We start from the raw sequence: 24,491 nt of genomic DNA on the forward strand, positions 1-24,491 counted from the left end.
GAAGAATTTGTTAATGGAGATTTTGTGAAGAACACTATAATGATCCATTCTTCGTTAAGCCACAAGGCCTCCTAACAACCTGACCACAGAATCATTGACTCATACTTTTCATTAAACGCAGCGTAATTAAGGGAAGAGGCATTTTCTTAAATTAGAATCGCTGCTGATGCAAGCAACATGTTGTAGGACAAAGAGCTGGCGTGCTCAGACTCTAAAATACCCAAAACCTGTTGATACTGAAAGACTTTGTGTTATTTTAATTTATCTATGTGTTATTTTAATTTATCATATTTGTTTTATTTGATTCTTATTTGATTTTGATTGTGCAGCTCTTTGGGAAACGATTGTTTTTAAAATGTGCTTTAAAAATAAAGTGGATTGGACAAACAAAAAATGAAAACCAGCTTGCAGAGAGAAACTTATCTCAGCCCCAGACTTTTGTAAACATTTGCCTTTAATACAAAATAACAATAAAACAGATTCTTGCATTCAAACGCGACCTATTGGACAGTCCTGGTCCACCTTGGGTAAATATTTCCTCAGTTAGTTAATGCTTAATATGTACTTGTTAGAATTTGTATGAAAAATTGGTTGGATTTGAATTATTTGTAACAGTAATATATCAAAGTAGTGTTTATTTTTGGGTTCATAGCACTGAAACAAGCCAGAGTGACTCCTCTGTGTGACTTACGGTTTACAATGAAACTGACAAATGTACAGACACAACTCCAGGGATGTAATGGACAAAGGACGATCCATTTGTCGGGAATGAAAAGTGGGAAATTTCAACTGTAAGGCCCCTCGAGGTTGGAATTTCCTACTGGGGACTCGGCTGATCCACACCACCCCAACGAATTCACTCAGCTAAATTCTGACATTGGCAGACTTTCATACTTGTCAGTGTTTCTTTGATTCTTAAGTAACTCTACAAAAATGGCAACAGTAGTCCAAGGTCATTATCACAGCTGTTTCTCCTGTTCCTGTAGTTGTTCGTCTATTGTTTCTCTGCAGTGGCAAACATAAGCTACGTCATACCATGACTTGATGTGGATTGGTCTGTGGTGAGTGTGTCCAATGGTCGTCCAATCACCAGCTGCTGATTTTTTTGAAGGTCCCGCCTCTGAAAACAAATCTGAAGAGCCGCTACCCAGATGGACTAGTAAAATATTTCCGGGGCAGATATATGAAACTGTCTGTCTGGCGTGTCAGGTTAGGCTGCCCCAGATGTAAACAGTATTAAGCTTCTGTAATATTCTGTTTTTTTTTTTTCTTTTTTTGAATTTCTGACGAGTGTTTGTCGCACTAAATCAGCTGTATACAAACTATTGTTCACTGTTTAAAAGTAATTAGGGCAGGGACGATATGCTTTTCTCCCGGTTTGATTCTTAAGGTTTTTTGGGGAGCTGATTTGATTTAAATTACGATTCTTAGATAGTTCTGATTTTTGTGATTTCTAGTTTTCTGTTTTAACACCAGTCCACATGAAACGTTGAATGAGGATGATGATGTCACAATAGAATTAAATAGAATAGAATATTCTATATTGATCCCACATGGGGGATTTTCTTTTTTTTTTTTGCCAAAGCAGCTCACAGAAAAATAAATAAATAAAATAAAATAAATGCAATAAAGATGAAAAATATATATAACAATAAAAAAACGTAAAATTAGAAATTCAAAGAAATATAGAAAGTCAAAAAATTTTATTTTATATACAAAAAAACAATATAAATACAGAGATTAGCACTTGACAATGAACTGAGAGACAGACTTTTTCAGGAGCCATATTTCCCCCAAAATATGCACATCACATGTTATTCAGTTTGTAGGATTTATTCAGAGGATCTGATTTCTCAAATTTTCCAAACCAGCTTATAAACAGAGACTAAAAGTAAGGATTTAAATCTGAAAAAAAAGTCACAATTTAAAATTGTTACACAAAAAAATCCCAATACTACTATACACTGTTTTGTTTTTTTGCTGTTATGGCAAGTTTTTTGGACTTGGCAACTAAAACACTTTTAACTCGGAGATATGACACCATTCCCACTCCCCACATCCCTGATTCAATGTAAATGGAATGTACCATAACAGGAAGTTGGAATCTGTCCTTAAAGACAAATATTGTATTTGCATTGAAGCAAGAGCTGACCGTCTTCTGTCTGGACCATCCTTCATATCTGTGTCCTGATCTCTGCTGCTGGCATCTCGACTCCCTGAAATCTTCAGGAGGCAGTTTTATGTTGGTCTAAAGCCCAGACTCAGACTGGATGGAAAAACCTATCAAGTTGACGGGGCAATTGAGGATAGGAATTTGGTGCCAATCCTTTCATCCCCAAGGAGACCTTCTTTGTTTTTGTTCATTTTGAACATGCTTTATTTTGAGTCCTTCCTCCCTGAGAGTTTGGAAAGTATTCCTGGAATCTCGTAAAAATCTGATATGTTTGGTTAGAATAGAAAAACCAAAGATAGGTAGGAAAATTCTCTGATGGAGACGTTTTCCAACACGTCTGACAAAGTGAAACTCTGCGGCAGTATATCAGAGACGAACATTTCTGTTCACTGAAGTCATTAGAGTGAGTAATGGACAGCCACGGAAAAGTCATAACTAACCACGCAGGCCACAGCGCCTGCCCAGTTCCCACACCCTCCAGTTGCATCAGATTGGAAGTTGAGGAATTTGTTGACATTGTAAGCACTTCTGATGTTTGGAGGAGTCTGCAGGGAGAGGCTTTGATAAGACTGATGTCAGTGTGAAAGAGTTCATTACCATCCAGCTTATTTCCCCGGAGCCCTCGTCCCTGAGGAATGCCAGTCACGCTGAGGAGAACCAGATGTGTTTGCCCCCACCTTTCCAGGAATCCGTCCCAGCGCTGCTGCAACTCTGTATGATAATGACTGACAGGGTTTTCTGAAATGTTTTAGGGGAGAGATAACCAGAGAAATATTACTCCTCTGTCTGTGGGAAAGACGCCAAAACTGGGGGTAACAGTAGCTCATTCTTTCCAAGATTAGACCGAGACGATGCAGATGTTTTTAACTTTTACTTTGAAGAAAAGTCATTTTGACCTGGTGATTACACAAGACTTTAGGTCTCTCCAACAAGTATTAAAATACCTGGAGAAAATATTAAGCTAACTATCAATTAGGAGGCTAAACAATGGAGATCAACGGTGTTGCAGCTAGCATAACATAACTCTGTGCTAGCACTACAGCAAAGCAGTCACATCACACAAGAGATTCTCTCAAACAAACTAAAGGATTAAACTGTAGTTTCACCAAGAAAAACAAACTTATTCAACATGTTTCAGCTCATGAGGACAGGATACAGCCAGAGACGTCAGGATTAGCCGGTTTCACTACTAATCACGCTTAAGTATTTCATTGTTACTTAAAGATGAAGGCTCTGCTGCTCCATGCTTTTCTTTGTCACTGGAAAGTAGGGATGGGTACCGACTTAGACACTCTTATAGGCACCAACCAAATTCTGTCAAAATTACCCGGTACCGACTCATGTAAAATTGAAAAGGTTTCATGTTTAGGTACCTAAATGTATCCTTGTGACTGTGAGTGAGTTGAAGAGAAGGGGATTTTCCATGCTGGACATAAGCACAGCATTGCAAGGTTATATAATAAAGAATAAATATGTTAAATTGAAAAATATATATATGTTATTACTTTAAAAAATGATATTTTTTTAATCACAAAGAAAGTACAGATACATATTGCCAGGTACCGTATCGTTCCAAATGTGAAAGGTACCCATCCCTACCTGTGAGAGGACTATCCATCGTGTAAAAGTATGAGGAAACCTCCACCTCCTCTTACTTTTCATACTGCCCCCTGCCTGTCAGAGTCTGATGGTGTAGTAATGAACACTTACCTTTTAAGCTACATGATGTGGTGATGTCTGTGTTTTACCTAAAAGAAAACATCTTTGTGGAAAAACTGTTGCTAGAACTGCAGAGAAGATTAACGTATTTGGTGCTTAAAGTTTTGTTGGAGCAGACAGTGGCGCTGTAGTAGCATTTCTTGTCAGGTTCAAGGCCAATAAAGAACTGCAGGATTTATAACGTAGTTCGTACCCAAATGAAAAAAGAGATGTATCTGGGTTTTAACTTTACTGAAAAAAGTTTCTTTTACATCACCAAATGTCAGTCACATGGTAGAAAAACCAAATGCTCCCAAGCCACACCAGTTCTGAGCCACTCTGCCGTGTATCAGGCATCACATATCCATATAAAGAGGACAGGCCAAAGGGGAGGAGCCCAAACATAACTCCTGAATGATGTTTAATATTTAACAGCACAGGCATTAATTAAACTTATTACAAAACATATAGAGAGAGAGATTTTATGAACTTAGTGTTACATTTTAAATGAACTTAAATTATTATGCTATGGCTCTTACAGGTATGCTAGTTAGCGCCCTGGCATCACAGCAAGACGGTCACCAGTTTGAATCATGGTATGGGCACGGTGGACCAGGCTTCCTCCCACTCTGCAGAAACATACTTGATAGGTTAATTAGTAGTTCTAATTCAAAAACACTTTATTGATCCCTGAGGGGAAATTACATTTCAGTGTCATCCCTTCCAAAAAAAAGTAAAAAGACAGTGACATATAACATGGGGGAGTTCAGGGAGAACTGTGGAGGCTATGTGAAAGTTGTCTTGACCAGTTCAAGGGTGCACCCCGCCTCTCGCCCAACGACCGCTGGGATAGGCTCCAACTATTCGCCACCTTGAACAGGATAAACTGTAGAAGATGGATGGATTGTAACTTTGATTATTTGCTTTCCTATTTATTCCAAATGGTAACAACAAAGAGGTTTCCTCGCTTAGGTCCTGGACCAGTCGCAGTGAAAAGCTTCTAAGATTACAAACTGATAGCATGAACGCTACTACAAGAGCATATTTTGGCAAAAGTAGCAGGTAACAGGAAAATGAATAGTTTTACAGCTACTCTTACCCTACTTAGCCGTAATACCTGACTGCTAACGACAACATTTCACTCACTAAGAAGTATTCAAGCATAAGAAAGCGTTAAAGCTAGCTAGCCAGCTTTCTTACTGTAGTATTGACTGTCTGCTAGTGACTTCTATGACTTATTAGAGCCATGAGCTAGCATGCTGATGAGCTGAAAACATGGTTAACTAATCAGTGATTTTAATAAAGACTTCATTAAAAGGAATGAAGGCTCCATGTTAGCCAGCTTGCTAATTGTCAGTTAACTAGAGCTAAATCTCTGTTAGCATGCTTGTTAGCTCTGCAGGGCCTCAGATACCCTTTGTTTGGGAAAAAAGTGAAGCAGCAAAATATGCTCACAGCTGGCTCCAAACCTGTCAAGGAAAGGAAGAAAGGAAAAGGAAAGGAAAAGGGAAGCTGGGGCCGTAGAGAAACTCCTTACATGTGTGAAAAAGACTTCAGAAACTAACACCATCAGAGCCTCAAAGGAAAACAGGAGCGTGGTTTCATTTAGCATCGCCCAGTTATGAATGTTTGGAATTAAGTGAATATGAAACAGGAAGGTGTTCAGTCAACCTCCTCCAGGGAAATAAGGTAATATCCACACACTTGTAGCTGGATAATGCTCCTGTATAAATCTCTGGAAGTGAGAAAGGAAGAGCTGTGGAAGTTGGTGGGAGCTGAAATCTTATTGAAAGCTTTTCTTTTGTATTGTTTTTCAGTTTGTGTGTCTTAGAGTAGTCAGCTCTCTGTCTTCTCCTCTCTTCATGCATATCTCTGTAAACATGGATCCATTTAGTTTCCACTCGGTGGCCTCTGTGAGCAAACTGATTCAACATTTCCCGTCGGACTGTTAAGGCTCTGCTCCACTCATCTCCTCTTTAATTTCTTCTCTCCTTCCTTCCCTACCTCCTGTTTCCTTCCATCCTCACGTTTCTCATTTCATCTCCCTTTAATTTCCTCAAATTGAGTTTGTTTTCTAACTCGGAGACGCGGCCGCAGCGTCTCCCAAAGCACATTAACGACATTCTTATCAACATTTTTTAATTACATACCTCGTTTTACATTGCACCATGGTTCTTCACTGCAAACAAGTCTTTCTTCACTTTGTGTGTGTGAAGCCAAAAGCCAGCCCTCGAGATTCACAGTTTTTAATTCTCTTTAATAATTAAACAACAAATTAATAATTAAGCTTTTAGACACCAACAGAGGCATGAATCAGAATCAGAAATACTCAATTCATACTGGGAGACATTTAGCTGTGACCATCAAACTGACACTGCATACCAGTAAAAATAAAGGGAGATTAATAGAAATTAGAATGAACTAAAAAATGTCAAGTAGAAAAGACTCTGCTAGTAGAAAAATGTATGTTGCTGTGGAGTTATATCTGAAGCACTGATTTTATATGAATTTGTTTTGGTCCAAGGGCAGACCAAGAAAATATCATATTTTAACATATTTTACCAAATAAAAACTGAACATTCAGAGGAAAAAAGATAACCAACTCCAGTGTTGCTCACTTGTGAAAATGCAATTTTCCTTCCCAGTAAACATCTTTAAGATGCAAAATATTATTTTATAGTGTTTGAATGTTTCCTGATTGGTATAAGATCCCCGAACAGTTTGCACTGCATGAGCGTACTGTGTTTTTCACACCATAAGGCGCACTTAAAAGCCTAAAGTTTTCTAAAAAATCGACTGTGCGCCCTTTAATACGGTGCATCCTGTGTGTACTGAGTTCGTGGGAAGGAGCGCTGGATGACGGATGGCTGGAAAGCAACCGGCCGAGGACGAAAACTTTGATGGTTCTGTGACAGAACAGTGAATATTTTATTTGATCAAGTTGACGAAGCTTTCTGCTTTGCTTTAGTTGTCATTTTTTACCGCATCTTTTTAAAATGCGTCTTATAATATCAAATCAAGTCAAATCAAATAAAACTTTATTTATATAGCACTTTTCCAACATATCAAAATGCAACTCAAATTGCTTCACACAAATAAATAAAATATCAAAACAGAAAACAATATGGCGTGTTGTGTATATTGGTTAATTACAGAAATAGACCACGGAATTGAGACTGTGCCCTATGATTCGGTGCGCCCTATGGTGCAGGAAACACGATAATTTAAAATCTGTGTTTAATTTGAACCAGTGTATAACATGCACTCAGTTAAAAGTCCTGCAATGTGCATTTTCAATGCAGATGTGTAGCTCTTTCCGGAAAAAAAACTGTCAACACTACCCTGCCAGCGACCATAATGGTAATAGGGCTCAGCTTATGGTAGCATAAGTGGTTATGAGATAAAGACAAATCTACTTCCTGTGACCAGTTCAATGAGACTTAATCTACCGCCCTCTGCTGGTCACTTGTTGCTGGTCAAATCAGAACTCAATTATGTTATTTATTATCCAATATTTATATTGCTGTTATGGCTGATAGCCGATATTTAACGACATTAATACTGGTGAAAAAAAAACAATCTTGACACAGATGATGTGTCATGGTAGTTCAGAGAGAAAGAGCGGCGCGATCATGAGAAAAGACAACAAGATCATGGAGAGGATCAAAGGATGGAGTGCCTGAGATGAACGCGATCAAAAAAAAAGTATGTTTTGTCTGTTTTTTTGATCAAAAACAGGAACAGGGACATGAAAAAAAGGGGTCATCGTTCTTAGGTAGTTTTGGTGTTAACATAGTCATAGAAAATAATATTATTTGGGTCTTGAAGATCTTTTACACATCGGCCGATACCGATGTTGATACGGATATTGATACCGATATATCGTGCACCCCTACTTATAAGAGAGAAAAATGTTTAAAAGCAAAGGCATGTGTAACTTGCTTTTTGTACTGGTCTATACAACTTATCTCACTTTTAAAAAAAGGCTTTTAAGTGCATCTTGTACATCAAATTCTATGGTAAATCCCACCTTAAGCTCCTGTGTGAAACTTTTTTGTTTACGTTGATTTTGGCGCCCCCTGTGGTCAAAGTAATACCACTTCCTTTTTGCTGATTTCGTCCTGTGCATGTCTACATCATGTTGTATAAACACAATTAAACTCAGCCTGCTTTCTTTTAGCTTAGATTTAACCATGGACTGTAAAAAAAAATGGACGTCATCTTGAGTGAGGTCACCACAAAAACTGCTCCCCCTGGTGGCTGGCTGCAGTATAGGTAAAAAAAATCATCTCCCCAGTCTTTCCAGATGGGCTGTGGTCAAACTTTAAAAAATTAATACCCCTGGTAGAAATGTTTCTCACGTCTGATTGTTGTGGTGATTTGAAGATATCATTTGGCTGTCTTGTGTTCAAGTCCTATTTTTTCTGAAAAGTTTCGTTTTCATTAGTTATACGAGGTTAAAAACGAGGCTTTATGTAACGTTTGACGATGATTGACAGCTGCCGTTCTTGTGAATGAATTTAACACTTCTGATGAATATCTATTGTTAGAAATGGTTTCAGTTCATTCTCCTGTAAATCCTGTCGTCTGATTCAGCTGATAGTATGGAGGATTTATTGTCCCTACTTTTGTTATTGTGTTCTTTTGTAGTTCATGAAGAAGCACCGCTGATAATTTCAGTCTGTTTCTTAACCAATGAAAACAAATTCTCCCAGGAGCTTTAATAATCTTTCATATAAGCAAAAAAAAAAAAGAAGAAGAGAATTCTGCTGAGGCTTTTATGTGATTGTTATGCTTTTGCAAATGCTCTGTTAATACAAAGACATGCTGGATAAATGTTTCCTCTGGTGAAAGTCGACTGAATTATTGAGTATAAATCATTTATTTTCAACCTGAATCTTTTGTTCATCCAAAAAGCTTTCTGAGAAAGAGAGGTCGGGTCAGTTAGAAAACCATCAAAGGCATTTTTAAACTTACAATCTGTCACTTTAAACTCAAATTGTTTCGTTAATCTGAAATCAAACAGAATATTTGTTTTAATTTCTCAAACTTCCGGTCATTACTCGTCTGAACCCTGAAACAGCAGCAGTTACATAAAACGGGCCGAGTACAATTCAGAGGATTTTACCCTGCATGCCTGTGGCCTCATAAACAAACTGATTAACAGTGTGTGTGTGTGTGCGTGTGTGTGTGTGATCTGGTGACACTAAGCAGAAGCAGTCTGGTCTGCTCTGCTTCAGATGATGAAGAAAGAGAAGATGGAGGGATGAAAAACGGAGAGGTGGTGTTGTTGGGAAATGGGTCAAGAGGAAGTTTAGAGTGTGTGTTTTAAATGTGTGTACATGTGTGTATGTGTGTGACGTTTCACAGCTGAGACTGTTGTTGGTCAGTGTGGGAATTTGCGCCCTGTGTGTGCGTGCGTGTGCGTTGACGGTGCATAACTTAATTCCACGGGGACGCCAAAGCAACATCGCCTGCTTCCTGTCCTAATTGCTTAAAATCCTACACAAATAAGCTTCTGCACACCCACACGTTCACACAGCCATTTACACATTCTACAAATCTCATGTTTTAAAGAGACTTATGCAGATACTTGAAGCATTTGCATAGTTTTTACATTCATTATCTATTTTGGACAGAATGGCTCATTATCTCTTTCGCAGCTTGTGTATTTTTCTCCAGCTTTCTTCTCTGATGTTGCTTTTCTTCATCTATTCTCCTTAAAACTTCTGTCCATGTCCTCCCAACATGCCTTGATTGTAAAAACAATCTTTACATAAGGTTATGGTATAATTTAACAGTAATATTGATCATTTTCAGACATCTTTTAATCCTTATAGATCAGTCTAGCAGCTTTTTAATGCAGCGTAAACAACAGGACTGAAAAACAAAACTCAAATGAGCAAACCAGCATCCAGACATTAATAATGTCATTATTTTCACCTGTGCTTTTCCTGCTGGGACATGCCCAAATGTCTGCTGACCTGAACACAAAGCTGTCACGGTTTTTACACCCGTGTAGCTCCAGTATTTGGATTCTCTGATGCGGGGTTGTTGAGTGTGTGTAAGCAGCCGTGTAAGTGGAACGTGTGTGTTTGACTCGCTGAGGTTGAAGAGGATTTTACCGTTATTAGAGAAGAATGGGTTATCTGCAGGAACAGGATTCAAGCTGCTTGATTCAGTGTTTTTAATTTAACAGCAGATTTTCAACATGTTAGAAACTCAAACAACTTTTATTGCACTTCTTGTTTTACAAGGTAGAGACTAACATCGTCTGCATAAGGTGTAAACATCACTTTTACTGATCACTGTAATCAGGAGGCCTTAGCCGTGTTTTAATTAACTCCTCTTTCATAAAACTGAGATAAAAGAAGACAACAGACCTTGCAGATGACCAGGAGTTTAATCAAGATATAGGCGGTCCTTGAGTTACGAACGAGTTCCGTTCCTATGCGCCATGACCCGAAATTCTGCGTAAGTTGGGTTTTTAATCGAATACCCTGTAAATCTCTAAATAACTTTAAATACATGTATTATACTTCATATCCACGGGAAAACAGATCCTGTTTTCCTTTTTGTGTCCATGGTGCAGAAAAGGTGAGTGATGCGACTCAAGACAAAGTGGACGATGCTTACGAACAGAGCAGCGTAACTTTGAAACCTTCTCTATTTAATACATATATTTATTGGCGTCATAAAGTCAAAACAACATAAGTCAAAAACCACTTGAGTCAAGGACCTCCTGTATATAATTTTTGCAAAAATAAACACGTTATAAACTCAAACAACTTTTATTGCACTTATTGTTTTACAAGATAAAGACTGACATCATCTGCATAAGGTATAGGGGAGAGCTGGGCAATGTGAGACACCCCCTGTAACTGACAACGGATCATATTTGTGGTCATCTGACCATCATGTTTTCAAGCCCCTTCCATTTCCTCTTGGCCATGAAGGAGAGGACCTCATGGTGCAGTTTGAAGCATGTTTTTGTTAAGAATTTTTTTTTTCTTTGTTATATATATATATATATATATATATATATATATATATATATATATATATATATATATATATATATATATATGTATATATGTATATATATATATATATATATATAAATTAGGGGTGTAATGGTACACAAAAATCACGATTCGGTATGTACCTTGGTTTTAGGGTCACGGTTCGGTACATTTTCTGTACAGTATGGAACAACTTAAAACCATTTGCTTGTTTAGTGTGTTTATTAAACCAAAAACTTGCCATTATAAAGCGAGAGGGGAGGCTCTTCAAGCTTCGGTTGGTCGTTAGCAGCAGCCATGATGCACAATTCAGACACAAGCTCCTGTGGCTACGGAAGCTCTTTGATATTCATCTTCTGATTGGCTCATCGTGAGACGTCACGTCCACATGATATGCACATGATCGCAAAGCACGAATCACAGACCACTTTCCTCATGAATATTAAAACGCCTTCCCTGCTCGGCCAATCATAGACGAGTACTCACGTGTATATTAAAGAGCCATGTGCAGCGGCTAGCATAAACTTACTGTACTCCTTCTAATAGAGCACTGTACTGAACCGGACGGCCTTATGGAGCGGTTCGGCACGGATACATGTACTGTTACACCTCTAGTATATACATATGTATATATTCCATTAAAAAATGAGTGTTAACATTTTCTTAATATTTTATTGACATGAAATTATCTTCATTATTTATGACTTAACTTATTTCTTGGGGTTGGGCAAATCTTTGAACAGAGGTACCTTAAAGTAATCCATTTATCATTTATTTTCCTTTTGTGAAACAATAAGATTGTAGCGATATGTAAAACTTTCAGCTTTTTTCCTGAGTTTTTATCGCTGATATTTGTATCAGAGAATGGTTTATCTTTGTGATGCTACATTATAATCTTGTAGCACATAAATGCATCATTGTGCATGAGCTTGCGCTGTGTGTTAGTGATTGTTAGAGAGTCTGTGGTCTTTGTCTCCAGATATGGCTCCCATTGTTGACCGTCTCCCTTGGCACATGACACATGACTCACTATATATGCGTGGTGTGTGTGTGTGGTGTTTTCATGGCGTGGAGGTCAGACAGCGAGCAGAGGGCGTCCCAGCCTTCAATCTGGACCTGCTGTGTGTGTCTGTCCTCCGTCTGCCTGGTTTTTTAATAAGTCCAGCCAAACACTGAGAAATCAGCATTCACACCACCGGTACGACTTTAAATCAGACAAATCTGATGCATAATTTCTTTGTCAGAAAGCTGAATCTCCAGAAAGTAAAATGGATGTGTTTTTTTTAAGAAAAAAGTTCATTTCATTAAAATTTGAACTACACATCCTTTGCCATTTACGGATTCAGAGGCTGTTGTTGAAACTTATTGAAAATAGAGTGAAAATGAAAGAGGTCAGCGGAGGGTGAGCTGAGAGAAGAATACACAATAACCTTCAGAAAATCCAATAAATGCTGGGAAATGTTTCAGATATGTTCAGATCTTTCTGTCCTCGGATAAAAAAAAGATTCAGACTCAATGTCACTCGCTGATTCCTCTTTAATGTCAAGAAAGCAGCGCTCACGATTCAACACAACCTCCTGGAGAATACTGTTTGTCTTCACATATACAGGTTGCTACTCAGCTCTTCTTTCCAAAGCACAAAATTGAAGTTTGTGTCATTTTTTTGACTTTATTTTGAGTTTGTGTTTAAAGCTCCTGTAAGGGACATTCAGGTGGGGTTTCAGTTGGCGCCCCCTCTGGACAAATGGTAGAAAGGAGAGTCTTTGAAGTAAAAAACTGTTTTCAGTTTGCTTTTTTAGCTCAAAAAAGTCAGCATCAGTTTCTTTCATGAGCAGTTAAAAACACCTCACAGGAGCTTTAACTTTTCCAGTTATGGTGCTTTAAATTTTTCCTTCTCCTTTAATATTTCAACCTGATTCCACATTTTTATTTTCTTTCTAAAGCGCTCCACGATCACTGGGATGGTTCAGCTTTAGCTGGTCTCCCATCACACCATACCCCCGCCTGAGGCAGCCGCTGCACTTTATGGAAACAGACTTAAACTCATGATCAATGACCTGTACGTTGGTGATTCACTCAGCCTCATTCCCTGAACATACTGGCTTGTCTGTACCTCTTAGAGAAATGATATCAAGATCAGCAGGAGACCTTAAGGTGATGTGTCTGTTCACTCACACAGATCTAATTTTTCTGAAAATCTGGCGACGCGTGTTTGATAAATGGACTTCCATCTGTAATAGAGGGTGAGTTTAGAGTGGCACTTGTGAATATGGCGAACATGATCAGTGATTTTTACCAAAAACATGGTGTCGTGTTTTCTTTTAGCAGTCAGTCTTTTTTCGCATATTTAAAAAAATGGATTTAAAGTAACGATGCTGGATGTTCAGACTACAGGTGTGAAGATTTTCAAACCTCTTCATATTTATATGTCATAAAAATACCAAAACTGTCAGTAAACTGAGCATAAGGGTCTAAAACAGGGGTGGCCAACCTGCACATGTGGCTTTTTCCTTTCAGTGTGGGTTAAGAAAAATATTGCTGATCAATCTTAAGTATTGATAAATTGGTGCCAACGTTGGGCTGAGCATTGATCAATACTTGGGCGATGAGATTGATACTTAAGTTTCAGTTTCTCTTCTCTACATATGCTCCTCTTAAAGTGATACTCCGGGATGGAACAAGTTGGGTCCTATCACAAGGTTTAGGGCAGAAATTACCCCTACAGCAGTGTTTTTGTGCAGCAGAAGCCCAGAGCGCTCGCACCAAACACCCCCTCCCTGCTCCTCTGCCGGTTTCCTCTGCACTCAGACGGGGCCATTTTTTACTTGACCAAAAACACAAATAAACGGACTCCCACCGAAAAAATCTGATATGGGTCTGCATTCACGCTTTATTTAGAGAATTTTCAGTGCGTTACTTTCACACATAAACACCGCTAAATAAGGCTCTAGTTCTCATCGTGTCTCTTCGTCCTGGCAGACTACCTGCGTTTGTTTATATCTGGCACGCCGCGCGCGGACTGATACACTAAGCGGCGAGCGCCTCGTAGCCAGCTGTGGCTCTGCAGCAGAGGCAGCGCTGTTTTACGACACGATGAGAACTAGATAGTATACAGAAAAATGTATAGAAAATATATAAATAAATATAAATATATAGAAAAATAAAATGAAAATAAAGAATTTTAATAGAAAAAAAACGAAATAAAAATAATATGAAGAAAACAAATCCTTCAGCGATCTTTACAAAATCATCAAAAAGTCATCATCAGACTTGCTGTTATTGCTTAACACCCTCCAAACGTGTTCATTGCACTTAGTAAGGACAGGCCTCCAACACCGAGGTCACCAGACGGCTGGCCAATCAGAAGGAAGGGGGGTTTGTAGCACGCCTTAAAGAGACAGCAGCTAAATGTTGCATGCACTGACTGAAATAAGTCTTTTAAAACTCCAGTGTGAGGGAAATCAGATTGTAAATCATATAAAGCTGCAGGGGTTTCCTGAGGGAGAGTTTACAGCCTAAAAAAAGCACAGTACCCCTCTTTAATCTTTCTGCTGATAAAAAGATATCAGAATCACTTTCAGTTTGTTTCATGAGCAGCTATAAACTCCACACAGGAGCTTTAAACACATGAAAGTCCTAACCGTTATCATAAAGCTTCAACCTGAGAAATAAGTCCCTATAGATGAAGCTCCTGCTTCTCATTTCAAAGCCTTTCAGAGCTTCAGATGTAAACAAAGAGATTTTCTGTTTCTTAACAAGCCGCTTCTTTCTCTCTCACTCAAATTAAATCTTCTCCTCTGGGAAATTTAAACCACTCTTTCTTTTATTCTACATGTCATCTTTATTCTGTTTTGGGGTTCAGAAAAACACATATATCTGCTCTTCTTACCATAATAAGATAAGTGTGGTCGCTCCCCGAAGCTCACATGATGAATATTTATTGTCTTAACGGTTTTCAAGCTACTTCCTGATGATGGAGGGAAACATTGTGTGTCGACTGATGCTTCGCCATCTGGATGTTTTAGATGTTGGATGTTAGGTGCTCAGACATATGGACACACACACACTCACACACTCACGGTAGTCGGCTCCACTATCCTCCAGCATATGGTTCTTTGAGATAGAGTGGAGACAGACTGGGCCATTCTGCTGGAGAGCACCGAGGGCCTCAACATTGTTAGAAGTGCTGCCAAACAAACTTCACGCCACACACACTCCAGACGCACACACACACACAGTCTCGCCTCAGTCTGGAGCTGCTTTGCGACTTGTTTCGGTGCGGAGTAAAGCCGGTGTTTGGTTGTGTTTCTGGTCAGCCTGAGAGGAGCGCTGCAGGAGGAGAGATACCTGTGAATCATCTGACTGTACGGAGCTTATTCAGCAACATTCACACCCGCAGACTCTCTTTGTTCATTACACGCCCACGGCTTTTGTCTGTCTGCTTGTCTCATTATGAAGATTACTCCCCAAATTGATTCCTCCTTTATCTCCTCTGTTAAAAAGTCTCTTTATTTTCTCGCCTGTGAGCTTAAACGTTATCGTCATGAGAGCAAAACTGAAGCTCTCTTCTTGTATTATCACAAAATTAAAATGTCTTTAGTTTAATTCATGCCCTGATGAAGAAACGGCTGCAGCTTTTTGTTATTATTCCAGACAGTAATATGCTTTTACTCCACGGTAGATAAAACAAGATTTCTGGCAGTTTCTCAGACTTAATTATGTTTAATTAACAGCGCTGTTACTGGGATTCACAGGCGGCTGTATAACACTTTCAGTGTCCAGGACGTATTAAAACTTACTGGAACTAATAAGTCCCAAAGTATCACTCTTAATGCAGCAGCGGGGGAGGATACTTGAAAGTAGGTTCTCAAAATCTTTTTTAAAATGACCAGAAAACAAAAGTAAAGTCTTCACCAAGTGGTTTGCATCTGGAACCAAAACAAAAAAAACACAACAGCCTAAAAACCGTCATAAAATTTTAATGGATATTAACAGGAGATCTGAAGCAGAATACAAGAGTTAATTTAGCTAGTTTTAAGAAATTAGCATCTCCTTTCCCCAAAAGTGGGGTTAAACCCATGTATCATTAGCATGCTAACATTCTGCATCAGTAGTTAATGCTAACTGTTTACTTTCTTTCACTTGAAAAGCTTGGTTGGCACCAATTTGGTGGTGGTGGCTGAATCTCGCCATGCACAGCAGCTATACACCTCAAAAAACTGAAATCTTATCAAGCGTTTTTTTCTTATTTTAGGTAAAAATTGTCTTGTTATACTTGATTTGAGCCACATTCAACTGTCTTGTTTCAAGTTGTTCAAAGGTCCCATATCCTGCTCCTTTTCTGCAGTTTAATCTGGATCATTGATGTCTTCATGAAATGGTAGTAACATGTTTTGGTCCAAAAAGCCAATAAATCAAGCACCGCAGCATTGTTTCCAGGCTCTCATAGCCCCTCTGTTCAGAACGCTCTGATTTAGTGGGCGTGGCCTTCATATGTAAATGAGCCACCGCTGATACCACCCCGCTCTTCCACGTCACTGAGAGCGGTGCCACAAGCTCCGAGTGCACAATGTTTAGAAAACAGCGAAGCTCATTTACCGTAACTTTACAGGCTAAAACAACAGGCTAACCGCAGCTAGAGTTAGCATCCTGAAGCTAACACAGAGACAGGGGGACACTGAGGAAAAGCTCTTCCATCTGCTCCACAGCACACAGCATTTAAAATACTCACATTTCCAGGGTCCCAGGTTTGTTGGAGGATGGTTGGTAATGCGCCTGGATTCAGGACCAGTCTATTGGCTAGCCCTCTGTTGGACTGTCCAAAGTTGGAAAAGCAGCAGTAGCACACACATGCACAGTTTTACTGAGTGTAGCTGGAACATTTCCGTGATAAATGAACTCTAGACACTTAGTCTGTCTTCTTCTGAGATGGGAAGCTTGTGCATGGAACTATGTGGCTGTTTACAGCCAAAAACAGAGCAGTGATGGCTCTTCAACTTTGGCATTCTCCTCCGCGCTGCTGGACAGATTTCTCCAATCAGGTCAGACTTGCTCCTGATTGGTCAAAAAAGGGAATCGCTGACGTTGGCAAATCCCCAAAATCCAAACAGATTGTTTTAGGTCAGGATTTTACATTAACAAGCTCTACTAAGTACAGGTTTTGTCATTAAATATCACATTTTGTGGGCTGGGAGGAAGCCAATTCAAGGTGTTTAGTCTGATTAAACACTGACCAGACCAATGCTGTGGATTAGAAAAGTGTTGAATTTAACCAAGTTAGTGAAATAAAACCTGCATTTAGTAAAATCTCCTGGATCTTTCTTTAGACCTCTCTGAGTGATTGGTCCTGTGTGTGGTTTTGATATCTGTCGCTACGAAGCCTGAGAAACAGGAGGTGATGAAAACGACTTACACATTTCATTAAGTGTCATTACGTTTTAATGGGTTTGTTTCAGTGGTTTGTTGTCCTTTAGAGTCCCACCCTTTGACCACCAACCACACGGTCTCTGCGAAGTAGACTCATAAAGAAATAATTGTTATTTTTGGAGACAGTTTAACCGCTGTCACTTCTTTATGACGGTGACATATTTAACACATGAGAAACAAGAAATCAGTGGATGGAGTGACTGTGAGAGGCAGCACGGCAGTGATTGTGGTTTAAATGAGGACAAGGAAGCGACAGTTCTGCCCTGAAACATGATGCAGACCCTTTGTTGGCCAATCAGTGATTAATATGTCACCTGGTTGTGACCTGTAACTTGAGTGTAACCCTGAAGGCGTGTCAGCAAGTCCTCTGAGTTTCAGGAAACCTCAGGGATCAGATTACCAACAAATCCGTTATGTGTTTTGTTTCCTTCAGGAGATCGAGGCGGTTGATGTCATCGCAGACCGACAGGCCTGAACACTGACCAGGTAAGACAACATGCAACTTCCTCTGGCTTTTATTTTGAAATCTCGGCTTGTGACGCCTGAAACTCAACACTCTGCTCTTTGTCTTCAACTTTCACTCCTACCCCTCGCCGTTTCCAGACAGCTCTGGGCTTCCCATGAGCACCGCTGGGTGTTTATTTTGGCGGCTGTGTGCGCTTTTGTGCATGTGTGTGAATCAGGGCCCGGGTTCGGTTCAGGGGTTAATTGGAGGCTTCGGGCCGTTTGAAAGTAATGAATTCTTACTGAGACTCTGCTGCCCCCCTTTTACAAATACTGTTCTCGCATATCAGCCAATTACTGACACTCAGCACACACCACTCTGTCTCCTCACACTCACCACTCTCCCTTATTATGGAGGTTTTTCTCCTGATGTTACTGAGGCAACTGTCACAAAACTTAATACACAAACAAACCAACAGTGTTTTTTCCTTAAAGCTAAGATCAGAAGGTAGAAGAAACCAAAGTTTGCAGAGTTTCGAAGAAGAAAACACTCAACCCTAAAGTTTTACCACAAAAAAAGCTCTGCGTTTAAATGACTGTATGTTCACTTCTCAGGGACTGTAACTCATAAAGGATGGGATTGTAAGTTTAGCTCCAAGTTATGTTGATGTCAAACTCAAGAGGATAAAGGTTTACAGTGAGAACTGTGTTTATATACAAACGGACAGCAGAGATATCCAAACCAGATCCAACAAATCCCCCAAACAGGTCTCAACCTGATGTGGCCTGGAGTCCACGTGTACCTGTACGCTTTGATTCTCTGTGGAGCCCACTTTTCTGAGTGAAAACAGGGTGAATCATGGCTTACATAAAAAAAAAAAAAGATTTTTTAAATATATGGTAAATTAAATTGTATTAGGTCCACTTTTATAGCGAACCACAGGAGCAGCGGTTAGCTTCATTCATTCGGACAAGTTAGCATTTTTTCAACACTAAATTCAACCTGTTATCAGCATAAAAATGTACGGTTGTTCTGTAGCCAGTTTTTAGGAATGATACTATACAACAGAGGAGCCTATATTTCTAACGTTTATCAAGTTTTGACTGTCACAAAGCAACCGGTGTTTTGGAGTTAATAGCGACCATGCTAACTGGTGACTCTCAGCCAACAGTGTCAGTGATTAACGGCCGAGAGTCACCAGTTAACAGGGTCACACTTTACTCTGAAACACCAGAGACTTTTGCAGGTCTTTATCCAACCTTAGTTAACCAGGTTTGACTACAAACAAGCAATAATAACTGCTGAGACTCAAAATACAGATTTGACTTTGCATAATTAATGAAAAAATGGTTTGGGGCTGAGGGTTCTGACCAAACATGGACTCAATATGGACTGTAAATAATGAGTGAACCTACAAGTTATGATTAACAGGAGTAGATTTTATGACCAAAGTAGAATTACGGGAGTCTCAGCAGTATGTGCTTTTTTGGTCTGGGAGGGTTTCTGATTTATTGACACATGTTTACATCCTGGTCTGTCACAGTCTGGTATGAGTCCACGGATAATACAGTCATGAGCATCGAGTGAGAGTTGTTTGTTTAAAGTCTTCTCACTGGATATCTTCGCTAAAAATGTCTGTCCGCCCAATATCTGTCCACTCGCTGATCTCTTCTGTCCACTCACTGCTATATTACAAACCTGGGTGCCATTTACCATCCGTCAAAGTGGTGATATTACGTCAAAAATCTGTTTTTTGGTGGTTATCTCCTCCACATCTGTTGACAAAGCGTTACACTTAGCAGTGCTTCTGCACCCAAGTTGCGCTTGCATCCACTGTTGTTGGTTGTTGTTGGTTTTTGTTGGCGGGAGGAGGTTTGGGGGGTACCTGCTCTAGTGGACCAATCAGGTCAGACTTGCTCCTGATTGGTCAAAAAAGGGAATCGCTGACGTCGGCAAATCCCCAGAATCCAAACAGCTCGTTTTAGGTCGGGATTTTACATTCACAAGCTCTACTAAGTGCAGGTTTTATCATTAAATATCACATTTTGTGGGCTGGGAGGAAAGACAAAGACCCACAAATTTCACTAAAAGACTTAAAGTGATTTTTGTACAATATGGGACCTTTAAATCTAAAATGAAGGACATGGAATGGAGGCTGGCTCTATAAGATGTCAGTGTTTTAGCTTGGTTGTTTGAACAGTTGTTTCCTGGAACGTGATTTTAATCAATTATCTTGTGTTTTATTGACTGAACTTTGTCTCATTTTGTGTTTCTTATCTGAAACTTTGTGTTTTTGCTGCTGCCTATCTTGGCCAGGTCTACCTTAAAAATAGGTTTTAAATCTCAGTGGGACCAACTTCGTTACACAAAGGTTAAAAACACTCATCATGACATAGATTAGGATAGTTAACATCTATCTCCAATAACATCACTCTTTTTGTTGTCATTGTGTGTTTTTAAGACGTATTTATCACTCAAGCTGAAGCTGTTTCATGTTTTGCCCTATGGTTGTGTTTTCCAGCTTCCCTCTTACACAGTAGCTCAGTCTGACGTGTCCCATCATGCCGTGTTGTGCACTTTTATTCCTTTTGTTCCACTTTAAAAAGGTTTCCTCTGAGCCTCATTGTCCATCACAGCAAACATCGCGGCGAGGTGTGGTCGGGATTTGGTTTGTTGGGCGGTGACCACACCTAGCTTTGCTGCGGCTTTGATGTAGCTTTGTACACAAAACGTCTCAGCGTACAGACAGGGTGTGGGAAAACATGTCCTCACTGCCAGTTTACAGGACAGACACAGTGTTAAACTGTGGAGATACACTGTTAGAGACGGCTGTAAAGACTAAATGATGTTCAAACCTCCTCCCATCAGATTATAAAACTCTCCTCAGTATAAAACTAAAGCAGACTCACTTTCTACTGTGTAAGCATTGGTACTCCCATTCAAACCCATTTTTTGGTCTGTTTACCTCCTGAAGACAGTCATGATCAACTGGTTAATCTTAGTGTAGACGCCATTCAGTGAGTATATCATTTTCTCAAGTACAAAGAGAAACGTATTTTGTTTAGTTTGGAAAATATTGTCGAATATTTGCTGATTCATTTCCTGCATTTTATCCTTGTTTGTTGCTGTTCTTAGCTAGGGATAAGTATTGATAACATTTGATTGATACCAATGCCGTGATTGATTCTGCTTATCAATACAATTCTTTATTGATGTCTGCTCAATGCTTCCAATGTGGCTTTGGTGTCCAGTTTTAGCTCTGCTACTCTGCCTTCTGGTATTCCCTCTGTTGCTAGGTTAGCACGGCTAGCTCATCCATCATATTGGAGATAGATCTTACGTTCCCAATAACAATGGATGGAAGGACAGGTCCATGTCGTCACTTCTTAGCTCATACCTGAGAACCAGCACGTCGTCCTCACCTCCTTCTCCTCACTTTGTTAGGAAACATCCGGCCTTGCACCAGTTAGCATTGACATGCTACAGGCTGCTAATAACTGAGCTCACATGTAAACAATGCAGTCATGGTTACATGTAGGATCTCCAGACAAACACAGGAGCAAAAAAAAGTAAAAATATCACTCAAGACAAAACAAGTTTGGTGTCCATGACCAACAAATGAGCCATACAAAGTAATGATCCACTCCAGATACAAAGATTATGAAAAAGAGACAAGAGTCTGTGGCTTTTTCTGTGAAAGATTTAGTTTTCAGATTTGCTTGTTTTGGCTTCATAATTGTGTTTTTCCCCTCTGCGTATGCCAGGCATACGTCTCGTAGAAACAGCCATTGTGAAACGCTCTAATGACGTCTCTTTATGACCACTCTTATGTACTTTTGATGTGCAGGGACATTAAACCTCTGTAATGCTCTCAGACTGGAAGACTTTCTCTCTGTGGTATAAAAAGGATTGTCTGTCTCAGGTTTGGGTTGTGCTCTTTTTTATCTGGTGCACATTTTCCTGGATTTGAAAACGTCTAAAACGCCATTATGTGGACGGATTTGGCAGGAACAAGCCACCTTTAACACTAATGGTTGTTATACTTGGTCACCAAAGCCTGCAGGGTTATTTTGTCCATTTGAGGCTTTTTCTTTTCTGGGTTTATAACCCCACATGAGGATTGTTTCGCAAGCTTTTCCAACCTGCAGCAGGAACAGAACAATGTCTAACAGAGCTGCATTTTGGATCACAGGGTCATCATAAGCCCAGTTTGAGCAGTCACAGTAAACTTGTTGCATATGGAGGACCAAGAATGCCAAAATGAGAAAAAAAAAAGAAAAAAAAAACAATAATAATAAAAATTATATAAATAATAATTATATAATTATAATATAATAATTATATATATATATATATATATATATATATATATATATATATAAAAATAATTAAATATTCATTTATAAATTTATTTTTTTGGCAGACAGGAAGAATAGCCAAAATGAGAAAAAAAAAGAAAAAAAGTATAATAATAATAATTATATAAATGATAATTATATAATTATAATATATATATATATATATATATATATATATATATATATATATATATATATATATATATATATATATATATATATATATATATATATATATATATATATATATAATTTAATATTTATTTATAAATTTATTTTTTTGGCAGACACTGCCAGCATGAAATACAGAAGGAAATGTTAATCAAATAAGGGGGCGGTCCTAAGTGTGTCTTGGGTTGAACTCTTTGCCTATTGGTGGATCCACAAGTGAGAGCAGAAATGGACCAGATATGACTTTCAACAGCCACAGTGAGAGGAATTCACCACACATCTCTCAAGAGCTGCATCTCCATTACAACTTTTTGCAAAATCAAAGCAATATTTCTGATGTTTTGAGAAAGTACAATTGTGCCTTGCTGGTGTTTCCATTATAACTAGAATTGAGGACATTTTCAGATTTCATTTTATTCAATTTTCCTACGCTTATCTGGGTCTAGGTCGCAGGGGCAGCAGTGCCATTAGCAAAGACCAATGACCCCTGTCCCCGGCCACTTCCACTAGCTCCTGTGAGAGGATACCAAGGTGTTCCCGGGCCAGTTGAGAGATATAATCTCTCCACGGTGTCCTGGGTCTACCCTGGGGTCTCCTCCCAGTTGGACATGCCCGAAACACCTCCCCAGGGAGGTGGCGAGGAGGCATGCCGAACCACTTCATCTGGCTCCTCTCGATACCGAGGAGCAGAGGCTTTACTCCGAGCCTCTTCCGAAAGTTTGAGCTCCAAACCCTTTCTCTAAGGCTGAGCCCAGACACCCTGCAGAGAAAGCTCAATTCAGCTGTTCGTATTTGCAATCTTGTTCATCCAGTGGCGACCCACTGCTTGTGGTCATAGGAATGTAGTGTTGGAACGTGGATTGACTGGTAAATTGAGAGCCTTGTCTTCTGGCTCAGCTCTCTTCACCACCACAGACCAGTATAGTGTCCTCATCACTGCCAACGTCGCCCCAATCCATTTGTCAATCTCTCCATTGCTCCATTTTCCCCTCACTCGTGAATAAGACCCCGAGATACTTGAACTCCTCCACTTCAAAGGTTCAAAGGTTAAATTTGGTTTGCAGGCAGGAACTCAGCAGTCCAGACAAGACACACAGATAAACAACAATGCAACAATCAAGTACAATACGAAAAATGCCAGTCATTAAGAGCCACAAAGTCACATAAAATCTCTCCAGATACAAAGGTTCAATGAGACTCCCTCATCTTTTTGCCTCGCTATTAAGCTTTGTAATAGCTGCTGGAAAAAGCTTGTTCTGTATCGCTTGGTTCTGGCCTGCGGGACCAAGAAGCGACAGTGACTTTGGGCAAAGACTCTCCCAACCTGGAGTGGGCAGTCCACCCTTTTCTGACTGAGAACCATGGCCTCGGACTTAGAGGTGATGATCTTCATCCCAGCTTCTTCACACTCGGCTACAAACTGCCCCAGTGCGAGCTGGAGGTCAGCGTTCGATGAGGCCAACAGGACCACATCATCCACTAAAAGCAGAGATGGGATCCTAAGACCCCCAAACCTGACTCCCTCCACCACTTGACTGGGCCTAGAAATCCTGTCCGTAAAAGTAATGAACAGAATCAGAAACAAAGGGCGAGTTTGACTGACTGTTGGCAATACGGACCAAGCTTTCACCCCGGAAATACAGAGACTGAACAGCCTGTAACAACAGGCCATCGACTCCATAATTACGAAAGACACCCCTCAGGATACCTCGGGGGACACGGTCAAAAGCCTTCTCCAAGTCCACAAAGCACATGTGGGCTGGTTGGGCAAACTCCCATGCGCCCTCTATCAGCCTTGCAAGGGAATAGAGCTGGTCCAGTGTTCCACGGCCAAGACATTCTTTAGTTTCATTTTCTTTTTCATTTTTACTTATTTCTAATTTTGGCCTTTTTGGTCTTCCATCGTCACATACCTGGTTGTCAGGTGAGTCTGGGATGCTGGATGGCGGCCTGAGCAGGCTCTTGCTTTATTTTGAAGCTGAAGTTAGCCATAAGCTGCTCTCAGGTTAATAAGAATCAATTTATTGGCTGAAAAAAACATTTTGGATTAATTTGTATTCAGGAGGGATGTGTGGATATAGTGAGAAAAACAAAGAAAAGCTGAAATTGTGACTTAAAGCCGTTGCAAGTCGTGTTTTTTCAGGTCACATTCCTCGAATAATGCTTTCAGAGAGTTCACAAGTTAAATGTGTCACTTG

The 24,491-nt window shown here is 39.6% G+C and overlaps 1 protein-coding gene across 1 annotated transcript in view; it reads left to right on the top strand.

Moving 5' to 3' along the window:
• LOC141810385 (plexin-B2-like) overlaps positions 1–24,491 on the top strand; it is a 243,342-nt gene that overhangs the window by 85,730 nt on the left and 133,121 nt on the right. The window contains exon 3 of the mRNA XM_074697867.1: positions 17,753–17,805. The gene's annotated coding sequence lies outside the window, so the exon portion shown is untranslated. The remainder of the gene's footprint in view (positions 1–17,752; positions 17,806–24,491) is intronic.

Source organism: Halichoeres trimaculatus, unplaced genomic scaffold (genome assembly GCF_033239565.1).
Source record: "Halichoeres trimaculatus isolate MK-OKI-2021-1 unplaced genomic scaffold, fHalTri1.1 fHalTri1_scaffold_21, whole genome shotgun sequence".
Taxonomy (NCBI): Eukaryota; Metazoa; Chordata; class Actinopteri; order Labriformes; family Labridae; genus Halichoeres; species Halichoeres trimaculatus.